Here is an 11353-nt window from a genome sequence, read left to right as displayed (position 1 = left end):
AAAAAAAATAATAAAAAAAAAATGACTATACAGTACTTAAATCTTCTTCATACAATCCATTACATTGACAGCCTGATTTTAGCCATTCAAGATACTTTGAATAACATAATGAAGTTTATAAGTGACGCTGCTCATTAAACCTTCCCGCACAGATAAACCAAAACGTCAGTTATGTGGCAATGACCTACATAAAGACATAAAAGAAGAATACCTCACAACATACCAGAATAAACTGGATATAAAACTATCAGCTACGTGTAACAGGGCAGCTCTTGCAATTTTTCAAACGAAGTACAAAGATTAAAATCATTGGTTGTCACCAGTGTCGTGCATACAGTGGCGGACACAGGATATTTGGTTAGATTGGCATTGAGGCCTCCCGAGAAAATTTTGAAATTGAACCATCGAGGTGTCACGGGTGATTTGTGGCGCATATGGGAACTCGAATAAAACATTCAATTTCATCAGCTACATCACCCAAACAAACAACATACATTCCATAGAAAAATAAGTGACTTTCTATACTTTTATTTACGGGGTTGGGATTGACCGCCATAATCCCCGTCTTAATGGACCACATCTAGAAACCTTGTGCTTGTCGTATTGTTCGTACGGGTTCAAAGGAACACATATGTTTGTAGAAAATAAGATGCGTTTTATTGCAGGCCCGACGGGTACTCGTTTCTCCAGATTATTGCACGCACGTAACTATTCAGTTACTGGAAGAGACCTGATTTTAATATCTAGAACTAAATAGAACGTAGACATTCAGAAGAAAAAACCCGGCTATTCACTATACTGACCCCTGGGTTAATAGCCCCCTAGTTGCGAGGGTCGCGATTGGTTAACTTTATTAAACAGTCAAATATTTCATTCCATCTCATTTCGGTGTGTCTATGACATATTGGCTAAATATAGCATGGGCTAAAGGTCTAAAATGAAAGGCTTCATGCGTACCAAAATGAAACTCATCCAAGAACATTTGATCCTCAACAAATAGTTGAATTTTTATCTCATGAATCGGACAAAAATTGTCGCCCCTGGGAGGTCCACAAACTTCATTCATATTTCATATTTTGCGTAAAAGGCATTTGACATAACTCAAGAACGGAAGGTCCGATGCGCACCAAGCTTGAAATCCCCCAAGAACTAGTAATACTTAAACACTCGTTTAAACATGCATTATGCAAGAGCAAAATCTGCTTATTACAAGTCTTTCTTTAGGCCTGAAATGTTATCTAAATTATCAATTAGACATTAATTAACTTATCCAGACCATAATAAACTCTCGATGTCAAGGCTAGCCTTCGATGTTGGCTGGATTAGATTCCTATATGCCGCTAACGGCCATTGATAATTAAATCAGAAAAAGTGGATAATCGAGACTATGCTGTTTATATTAATGATTTTAGTAATGATGACCGAGACTATGCAAAAATTTCACCCGCTTCTTTCTCGGCTCATAGTGGATCAATTTGACTGAAATTTCCAGCAAATTACCTTTACACTATCTAGTTTTTAACTATTTTAGCGAGAACTGCCATCTCCCATAATGTATCTTTAACTTTCAACGAAATCGGAAAAAAAATTGTTACAACCTTGGTATTACTTACTTTTACATTATTTGCGTAAAGGGGAGCGGCCATTTGACGGGAGGTTTCGGTCCGATTTTCAGGAATTCGGACTCAACCATAATTATGGACACGGTGTTATATTTGAACGATTTTGAAAATAAGATAAAAAAATGCTACCTCCAGAGGATCCACAGGCTAAAAACTTGATTTTTCTTACAATCAGGGTCCATAATCCAGAAAGTAACGGGCCGATAGGCGCAAATCGGAAATAAATTGTGACCTCTAGATGGTCCACAACAGAGCGACCTTCGGTTGCACGGATTTCCGAACTATCTGCATGCGAATGACCAGCCGTACCATACGATAGAGCACGGTCGAGAGAGTTCAAAGATGGCTGAAAAGACAAGTGTGTAGATTTGTCTAAAAAATATCATAATATTGTCAATGCGTTATTTACACTATGGATCGTATTTAAGTGTTCATGGTAACACCCGAAAATATAGAGAATATATATAGGCCCACGACAGAAAACTTTGTGAAAACATCCATGTTAGCAGTTAACCCGGGTGGAGTCAGCTTGGTAAGAAAATGTTTTAAAAGCATTTCTTCATCCTCATCGTCAAAATATACTTTTGAAAATGAGTAAATAGCAGAAAATATAACAGGCGAAACAACTGACCATGAGCGCCAGCGTATTGAATAGCCAATGGTCCGGTCCATTTGCGTTCCGGTGTTGGTTCAGACTAGTCGCGAGCACAGTTTACATGCGAAGGTCGCCCTGGGTATTATATGCTGTTACACCAGTGGTTCTCAACCTTTTTTGCCAACGGCACACCTTGGAACACATACATATGAAAAATATTTGAATTTTGCAAAATAAAAACACGGCATACAACCGTAGACAGAGACTAGTCATAGACACACAGACTCGAAACTAAATAAAGAAAATACAGCTATGAACTTTTCGGTAGACACCAGTGAATACTCAATTGGGATCATGTGGTTTTTCGCATTTTCTTAGTGTGCCGTTCAAAATTCCGCGGCACACTTATGAAGATTTCGCGGCACACCTGTGTGCCGCGGCATACTGGTTCAGAATCACTGTGTTACACTATTTGCGTAAAGCGGCCATTTGAACTTTGAACTCAGCTGTAATGATGTAACTGTGGTATATTTGAACGGATTTTACAATCAATAAAAAAATGTGACATCTAGAGGGCCCACAAGCTAAGGGTGTGGTTTTTCGTACAATCAGGTATTATTGTACCTTGGTATTATTATGCATATATTTGTCCAGTTCAGCATCACAGAAAATCACCATCGTCTGCAGTGATTTCATGGTAATGGATTAAAAAAACATAAAAACTTCTGTGCTGTGTAATTTTACTAGCCAGAGATCACTTAGAAAGCGACTCCGACGATCTAGACCCTCGGGAGCTTCCGGGGCGTAGGCGGCCCCTGGACCCTCGCCTAAAGTTCTAGGACGGTAGTCCCCCCCCCCCACCAATGAAGAATTGCTTCCGTCGGCCCTGTATCAGGCAACCATGTTGCCACGTGCACAGTGATACAAACATACATCAGGATGAACTATAAATAGTAACATACCAAGGTATCGGGGTATTCACTGTAACCAAATAGATTTAAAGTGACTTTAGCCAATACTGTGACAGTGCTAACTTCTTATTTATTTGGAGTGTTCACACAGTTAACAACCTTTGTAGCAATTTTCGTCGCTGGTCAGATGTGGAAAGTGAGAGCGACCAGAAAACTCACCACATCTAGATTGTCTTTGACGTATATTTTGTAATTCTTTTCTTAGGACCACTTTTCACGTTGTGTATATTTTTTCAATTTACCCAGTTTATGGTTTCACATAGGAACAACTGTTCGTTTCTACATTTTATCTGGAAGCAGATTACACAATAATCTACATTACAATACTTAAAATTAACACGTCTTTCTCTCCATCCAACCAACCCGAGCTTACTGACGACAAGGTCTAAAATAACGTGCTTTGGAGCACGAACGTTCAACATCACAGAAAATCACCATCGTATGTAGTGCTTTCATAGTAAGGGATTAAAAAACCCCATAAAAACTTCTGTGATGGGTAATTTTACTAGCCAGAGATCACCTAGCGTCTCCGACGATGTTGACCAAGAAATTTTACACAAAAGCATAGGTTATACCTGGCGGGAGTTTTGTTCTCTGTTGGGATATTATGTGACATTTTAATTCATTAAAATAAGACGTTTGAAAACTATGTTTTGATTGTTATAAAATAGGGATAAAAAGTAGAAAGAAGCCGATTTATCATGTATATGTAATAATAAATAAATCACAGTCGACAAGTGTCGTCAATTTGAAGTGGTTTATAAATATTTATCCTAAAATAAAAGTATGTTATCGACCCTAAGCTATTATCCTTTCAATAGTATACATGACTAGTAAACAATTTTCATTTCTTAATTAAACGAAAATACAAATTAAAAGTTTTTATATTGATAAATTTATAAAGTTTTCAATAACAAATGTAAGTTAGGTAACCACTTGGCATCGAGTATGTTTGGTACATTACACATTGATTTCGAACCAGTAAAGTGATGTAATAATATTAATAGCACCTAGATAACCAAAACTTAACATGGGTTAATAATGATCAATTTGAAATAATATAAGTTGGACTAAATGACTTTGGTAACATTAGTTTGAATTGTGTGTATATGCAGATAAAGAAGGTCTGCTATCTATGCAAGTCACCGGATTGACATATTTATGCCTTTAGTTTTAACGGATCACAAAGTATCCTTTGTGGGGCAATGGTTGTAAATAAAGATAGCTGTCATTTGTATTCACGGATTTGTCAGCTGTGAACTAATTTTCAAGTTGGAAAGTGCATTTCAAAGTATTTTTTTTTAAAAACATATGCACCGTAATGAAACACTGGTGAAACGGTTTTGAGTTGCTCTCAGTTTCCACAACTAAAGCATCACCAGTACTTTTGTATCCCAATAGCTTAAAGGGGCTAAATCGCTAATATTTGGGACCTAGAAATTGACACAAATAGGTTGCAACGCATATAATAATGTAATATGAATGTATATAAACTGATTTATATTCAATCGTTTCCGTTTTTACTCTAATTTCAAATCAGTTATGTTAGGCAAAATACGCCAGAAGTGTCAATCGAATGGCAATCTCTAGCGTCTGGTTATTCCAGTCTACACCGGTAGTATATATTGCGCATGCTCTCCAGATAAGAATATGGCGTCACCGTTTGGTATGACTTATGGAATATGTCTAGCCTCGTTCTTCGAGTTCCTTGTTATAAAATGGAGCTGAAACGCATTATGGTACACGATTCGTGTACCAATGGTAAGATCAAAACGTTGATTTAAATTGATAAATAATTTCAATGTCGAAGACTTTGGATGCTACTGAGTTAGAGACTTCGATACTTTAATGGGATGGGGCTGGGAAAAAGTGTCAAATTTCTAAAAGTGGGTGTATTAAGGGATCTTGAAGACAACTCCGCAGTTCAAGGTTGAAACCTTTTAAATTTCGATACTGTTAACAATTTCACCAAGTATTAATACATTGCTAAACAACTGAGTACTTAATCAAGTTCAGAAACTTTGAAAGTTAAGTTCTATTTAGGAAAATAATTTCGTGATTCACATCCGAAATTTGTGATCAGAATTTTTGGAAAAACTGCATCCTCTGTCGCGTTCACAAGACAATTGTTGGCTTACCAACGGACAGGTGACAGCATAATACCCCAACATTTTAAACATTCATCCGAGGAGTTTGTGCTGCATTTAAAAGTCAAGCCGACGTATACAGGGAGATAACTCGAAAATTTACACTCAAAACAATCGGATTGCCCTAATGAACATCCCCAACAGGAATCGTGTTTTTGCTGTTGTTGGGTTGGGGTGTGGTTGGGGGCCTGGGGCAGCGCGGCAAAAGCTTTATGTATGCATATACGGTCATGCAATTCGATATCATATTTGACACTGCATACCAAACTTAACTGAGCCACATTATTCTAATAATTCAAACAAAGTCACAAAATGCAGGTACATTATTGGTCTGGACTGAAATCGCAAGTCAATTGCTGTCGTAGCGGGATATAATGTCCAAGAACAGATCTAGAAATCCCCTAGCAAAATCAAATGATCGTAAAGGATATCCAAACTTGACGTTTATTAATGCGAAGTGACAGATTAATGTAATAAGACGTGGTCATCATCAAAATAAATTGCATTCCACACAATGCGTTGGTATGCCCAGCAGAAATTTGGCAATTTTGATGCCAGGCGCGAGTAATTATGGTCTCTGGTTGCTTGAAGTTTATTTGCAGTACTGTTCGATATCAGCTCAAATCGGCTGGATATGACACTGAGGGGGTACTCGATTGAACGTTCCGGAATTGAAATCCTTCAATTCCACAAATAGTGACAATCGAGTGAAAAGGTGGATTTCGGGCTACAAAGCATGCGTCGACTGAATAAGTAAATATCTCAACCAACCGTACCACCGAAAACTTTTAATTACGTCACGATTCTACTCACACCACCTCCGTCGTCGGGACTGGCAGAACTGTAACAGCATAGGCGTAGGAGCCGGGGGGGGGGGGGGGCACCCCCCAAAAAAAAAATTATTTTCGGGCAATGAAAAATTCGACGACCTTTTTTTTCTATTAACGTTTAGAGAAAAAATATAACTAACTTATTTCTATGAGATCCACACTGCCCGAAAAGTATTTTCTCGTCTTTTTCTTGTCCAATGCATATGCCCGAAAAACGGGCATCAAAGAAAACCGGAGCCGCTGTCTATAAATCCGAAATTTTTCGGGCATTTCTAGTTTTGCTTCCTTAACTGTCATCGAGCCCTAATAAAACACTAATTTTACTTTTCTTGTAATTGAATATCACGAATTTGTACTGAGTTGACTATGGATTAAAACATTTTGTCTGGAGCCACTCTACTTTGTGCGACATTTTTCAGGCATCGATTATTATTTGTGAATGCAGATGCAACAGTCTGATTGGATGGTTAGAATTCAGAGTGGGATTTCAGTTACAAAACCATTGGATACTTTTGGAGTTGCTTACACGGGCTAGAATAGCAGAAAACGCATTTACGGTAATTAAATTTTCAAATTTTTCTCCGGGAGGGTGAGGCCTCCATATACCGCGCGACGATTGATTGGTTGTTTGGAATTCGGGTCAGCCAGGTAGGCTATATTGGACCAAATTGAAGTTGCTGTATTCACAGACTGGAATAACAGGAAAACGCGTTTGCGGCAGTTACATTTTCAAAATTTTCTCCCAACGGTCCCGTCTTCGTTGACTGTAAACGATTGATTGGAATTCGAGTCAGCCACCTTAATAAGCCTATAATATATATTCGACCACTTTGAAGTTGCTCTGTTCACCGGCTGAAATAGCAGGAAAACGCGTTTGCGACAGTTATATTTTCAAAATTTTCTCCTAACGGTCCCGTCTTCGAGGACTGTAAACGATTGATTGGAATTCGAGTCAGCCACCTTAATTAGGCTATATTAGACCGCTTGAAGTTGCTTTGTTCACTGGCTGAAATATCGGGAAAACGCGTTTGCGGCAGTCAAATTTTCAAAATTTACTCCTAACGGTCCCGTCTTCGAGGACTGTAAACGATTGATTGGAATTCCGAGTCAGCCACCTTAATTAGGCTATATTAGACCACTTTGAAGTTGCTTTGTTCAACGGCTGCAATAGCAGGAAAACGTGTTTGCAGCCGTCAAATATTCCAAAATTGTCTTTGGGGGGGGGGGGGGGGTATACAAGGTCGCTGCTGTCTGTAAACCCGAAATTTTTTCGGGCATTTCGGGTTCTGCTCCCCCCCTAACTGTCATCGAGCCCCTACGCCTATGTGTGACAGGACTGAATTCCGCGTCACTCTATTGCAATTCTGTCAATTCTGGACGTTCCGGACTGTGAATCGAACATCCCCTAAGAGACCTCTCACTGAAATTGATCTTTGAAATTGAGGTCATGGCGAAAAATTCACTAGTGGAAAGGGGTAAGATATATTTGATAAGGCCAACTTCAAGTTTGGTCAAAGTCACGAGATGTAAACAAGGCTAGTGCTAATACCAGCCCTAACCATAATCCTGGACCTAGCCCTAATGCTTACACTAACCCTAACCTACAATCTCGCCAACAATCACGTGCCCTAACCTTTACATCACAGCGACCTTGACGAAAATTGAACTGGCCTGAACAAATAGATTTAGAAGTCGAAAGAAATGGCTAATGAAGACGGGCATGCGCTATACAGTGTGATATGAGGGGAATTTCGCCCGGACAGCGGCACTACGGCCCACTCTTATATCGAATTCCTACTGTCAAGGAATCTTTTACGTGCATGCCAATGTGAACACGGGAACTCGATTTTTTGTCCCATCCGAACGACTAGACAGCTTTCCTTGTCAGGCCCTCCGTCTTGCATCACTAACAAGGGGGAACCACGCCGGAAAATCTGAATGAACTTTCTCAGCCAGTGCAGGGATCGAACACCCGACCTCCAGACTAGCGAGCCAGCGTCTTACCCACTTAGCCCCCCCCCCCCGTCGAAAGAGATGGCGACATAGGAACATGACATATGCACAGAGGAACGTCCTGGAGCAGGTTTCATTCGGAGGGGGCCCTGTCATAATATGGGGATCCCTTTCATATGATTGTCAGCTTCAACAGGTAACAGTTGGATGTAATCTACATGGCCAAATGTACCTAAGAAAGATCCTTGACAGGATTATAGGGACCAACTTTAACAATCAACATGTTCTCACAAGGACAATCTTTATGCACGACAAGACTAGACCGTACCATGTCGTTGATTTTCTGCTGTGTCAGGAGGCCGTTGCTACACTACCTTGACTTACCAGAATCCATGACCCGAATCCAATTAAGCATATTATAATAATAATAATAATAATAAAAACTTTATTTAATGAGGCAACGTATTTAGTTTGCAAAAAAAAAACAACTAATCTTCCATAGGTCGCTCCGAAACTACAAAGACAAATATACATGTAATATCAGGATAAATTTAAAATCATTAGAAATGCAATAGCATTTTAAAGTGGGAAGTTTGATAAGTCACTCCCAAACTACAAAACATATACATTATACAAGTAGAATATAGGAAGAACACTATAATTACACACAAAATAAAATAGAATGCAGTTGCAAGTTAAAAATAATAAGTATGTCATCAGTTGAATATTATGGTTCCTTCAGTGTGCAAAATAAATGAGTTTTCAGTTTAATCTTAAAATTTTCAACATTTTTACACATCTTTATATCAAAAGGCAGATTGTTCCATAAAAGACATGCAGAATAATGAAAAGTACGTTTCATGGATTCCGTTTTGCATTTTTGAAGAAAAAGAGATTTACTGGTCTGTGAACGGAGCAAGATATCCGTTTTGGAAACAAGAGATTTTTCAATAAAATGGAAATTTAGATAAAGTGGAGTATTAAATGTAATAATTTTGAATGATAAGACAATTTTATTGTAAAGAATCCTCTCTGTAAGGGTAAGCCAACCGAGTTTAGTAAATAAAGAGGTGGACGGAGTTTCAATCGGTGCATCAAGAATAGCTCTTGCTGCCCTCTTTTGTAATTTTAAAAGAATGTCTAATCTACTTTTGGTAGCATTTCCCCAAATAATAGAGCAATAATCAAATATTGGTAGTATGTAACTGTTATAAAACAAAATTCTTGTCTCGTAAGGTAAATGATCTTTTATCTTATTTAGGAGAAATATTTTTGATGCAAGTTTTTTTAGACATATCTGCTATCTGTGCTTCCCAATTAAGGTCTTGGTCAATTTGAATTCCAAGTAATTTTGCGGTAGTAACCGTCTCAATTTTCTCACCATGGAGTGATAAAGTTAGGTTTTTCTGATTTCTTTTGTGTTTTGTTGAAATCAGCATTGATTTTGTTTTCGAAGGATTGATTACCATCCCATTGTTTTCACACCATTCAGCAACCAAATAGAGATCATTTTGGAGATTTTTGGCAATGGATAAAATATCTTTGTGTGAACAATGCAGGGTACTGTCATCAGCAAACAAATCTATCTGACTTGATTCAATATTGAGTGGGAGATCATTTATAAAAATTAGGAATAGGAGAGGACCCAGGATCGAACCTTGTGGAACCCCGCATTTGACTGTAGTAATTGAGGAGGTAATTGATCCTAAACATACTTTTTGCTTCCGTGAGTCAAGATATGATTCAATCACAATTTGTGAATTATAATCAAATCGATAAAGATGTAGTTTTTCAATAATAAGCTTATGATCAATGAGATCAAATGCTTTGCTAAAATCAAGATACACTATACCACTCATCGCACCATTATCGATAGCATCAAGCCAATTATCTGTCATTCGGATCAGTGCAGTAGCACATGAATGATTTGATCTAAATCCAGATTGGTAAGCATAAAGAACATTGAAGGTTTCCAAATAAGTTTGAATTTGAGTGCTCAAGTGCCTTTCGAATATTTTTGAAATTGTGGGGAGAATTGAGATTGGCCTATAATTGTTCGGATCATCTTTAGCTCCCTTCTTATGTATAGGAATAATTTTAGCCAGTTTAAGGGCACTGGGGAACATGTTTTGAGAAATACAAAGATTAATGATATATGTCAAACTGCTACAAATTGTATACGCAGACAATTTTAAAATTTTGGGTCCAATACCATCACACCCAATGGCTTTGTTACTATTTAAACTCAATAAATGTTTTAATACCTCTGTGGTAGTAATACAATTAATAGAAAAGTTGTTATTTGGGGGAATCTTATCATTTACGTAATCTGATATCTTTCGTTTGCACTCTTGAGAAAGTGGTGTATAGGGGGGCTTAATGTCATCAGTTAAATTAGTGAAGTAATCATTCATCACATTAGCAATAGCATTTAGATCATTAACTGTTGTTTTTCCATATTTAATACTATTGGGATAAGGGCAATTATTGGGTTTATTCTGTATGTCACTAAAATATCTCCATATGTTTTTAGATTGCTCTTCATTTTCGATAGAGTCCTTGATAAAGTTTTTTTGGCTTTATTAATGAGATTTTTGGTTTTATTTCTCCATATTCTATAGTCGTCACACCTTGATAAAGTTTTTTTGGCTTTATTAATGAGATTTTTGGTTTTATTTCTCCATATTCTATAGTCGTCACACCTCTTGGAGGCTTTAAAGAAGTCCCTGAACTTTCGGGCTTTATTTATTTCCTCATTAAACCACTTCGGTTGATAGTATCTTTTTACTCTTTTTCGCTTTTGCGGAGCATGGCAGTCTAAAACACATATAAAAAGGTTATACCAAGTATCAAGGGCAGAATTTGGGTCATCAATTGACTCGACTAGTTCAAATGGAATTTTAGCAAGATCATTAATAAAATTAGAATCATCAAAGTTTTTGTAATTTCTGTATAGAATTTCCAAGTGGTTGTGTTTGGCCAAAGGGATCCACCAATGTGACAATTAGTGTCAGATGGTTACTGATGTGTGATTACCGTTTAGCGCATGCGCAGGTGTAGGAGTTATGCGTGGACACGCTGTGCATTGACTCCCAGTGACAGGATTTCCCATAAGATTATCTTACGGTAAAATCGGTTTCTACACTATTATCTACCAATACTTACAGTATTACTATCAGCAGAGGATGTCGAGTTTCTATTGTTTGTTTATTTTGATAAAAAGTAGAAACACAAA

The sequence above is a fragment of the Patella vulgata genome, chromosome 8 (genome assembly GCF_932274485.2).
Source record: "Patella vulgata chromosome 8, xgPatVulg1.2, whole genome shotgun sequence".
Taxonomy (NCBI): Eukaryota; Metazoa; Mollusca; class Gastropoda; family Patellidae; genus Patella; species Patella vulgata.
The sequence above is the reverse complement of the archived record's forward strand: the minus strand, read 5'-3'. Positions refer to the sequence as shown.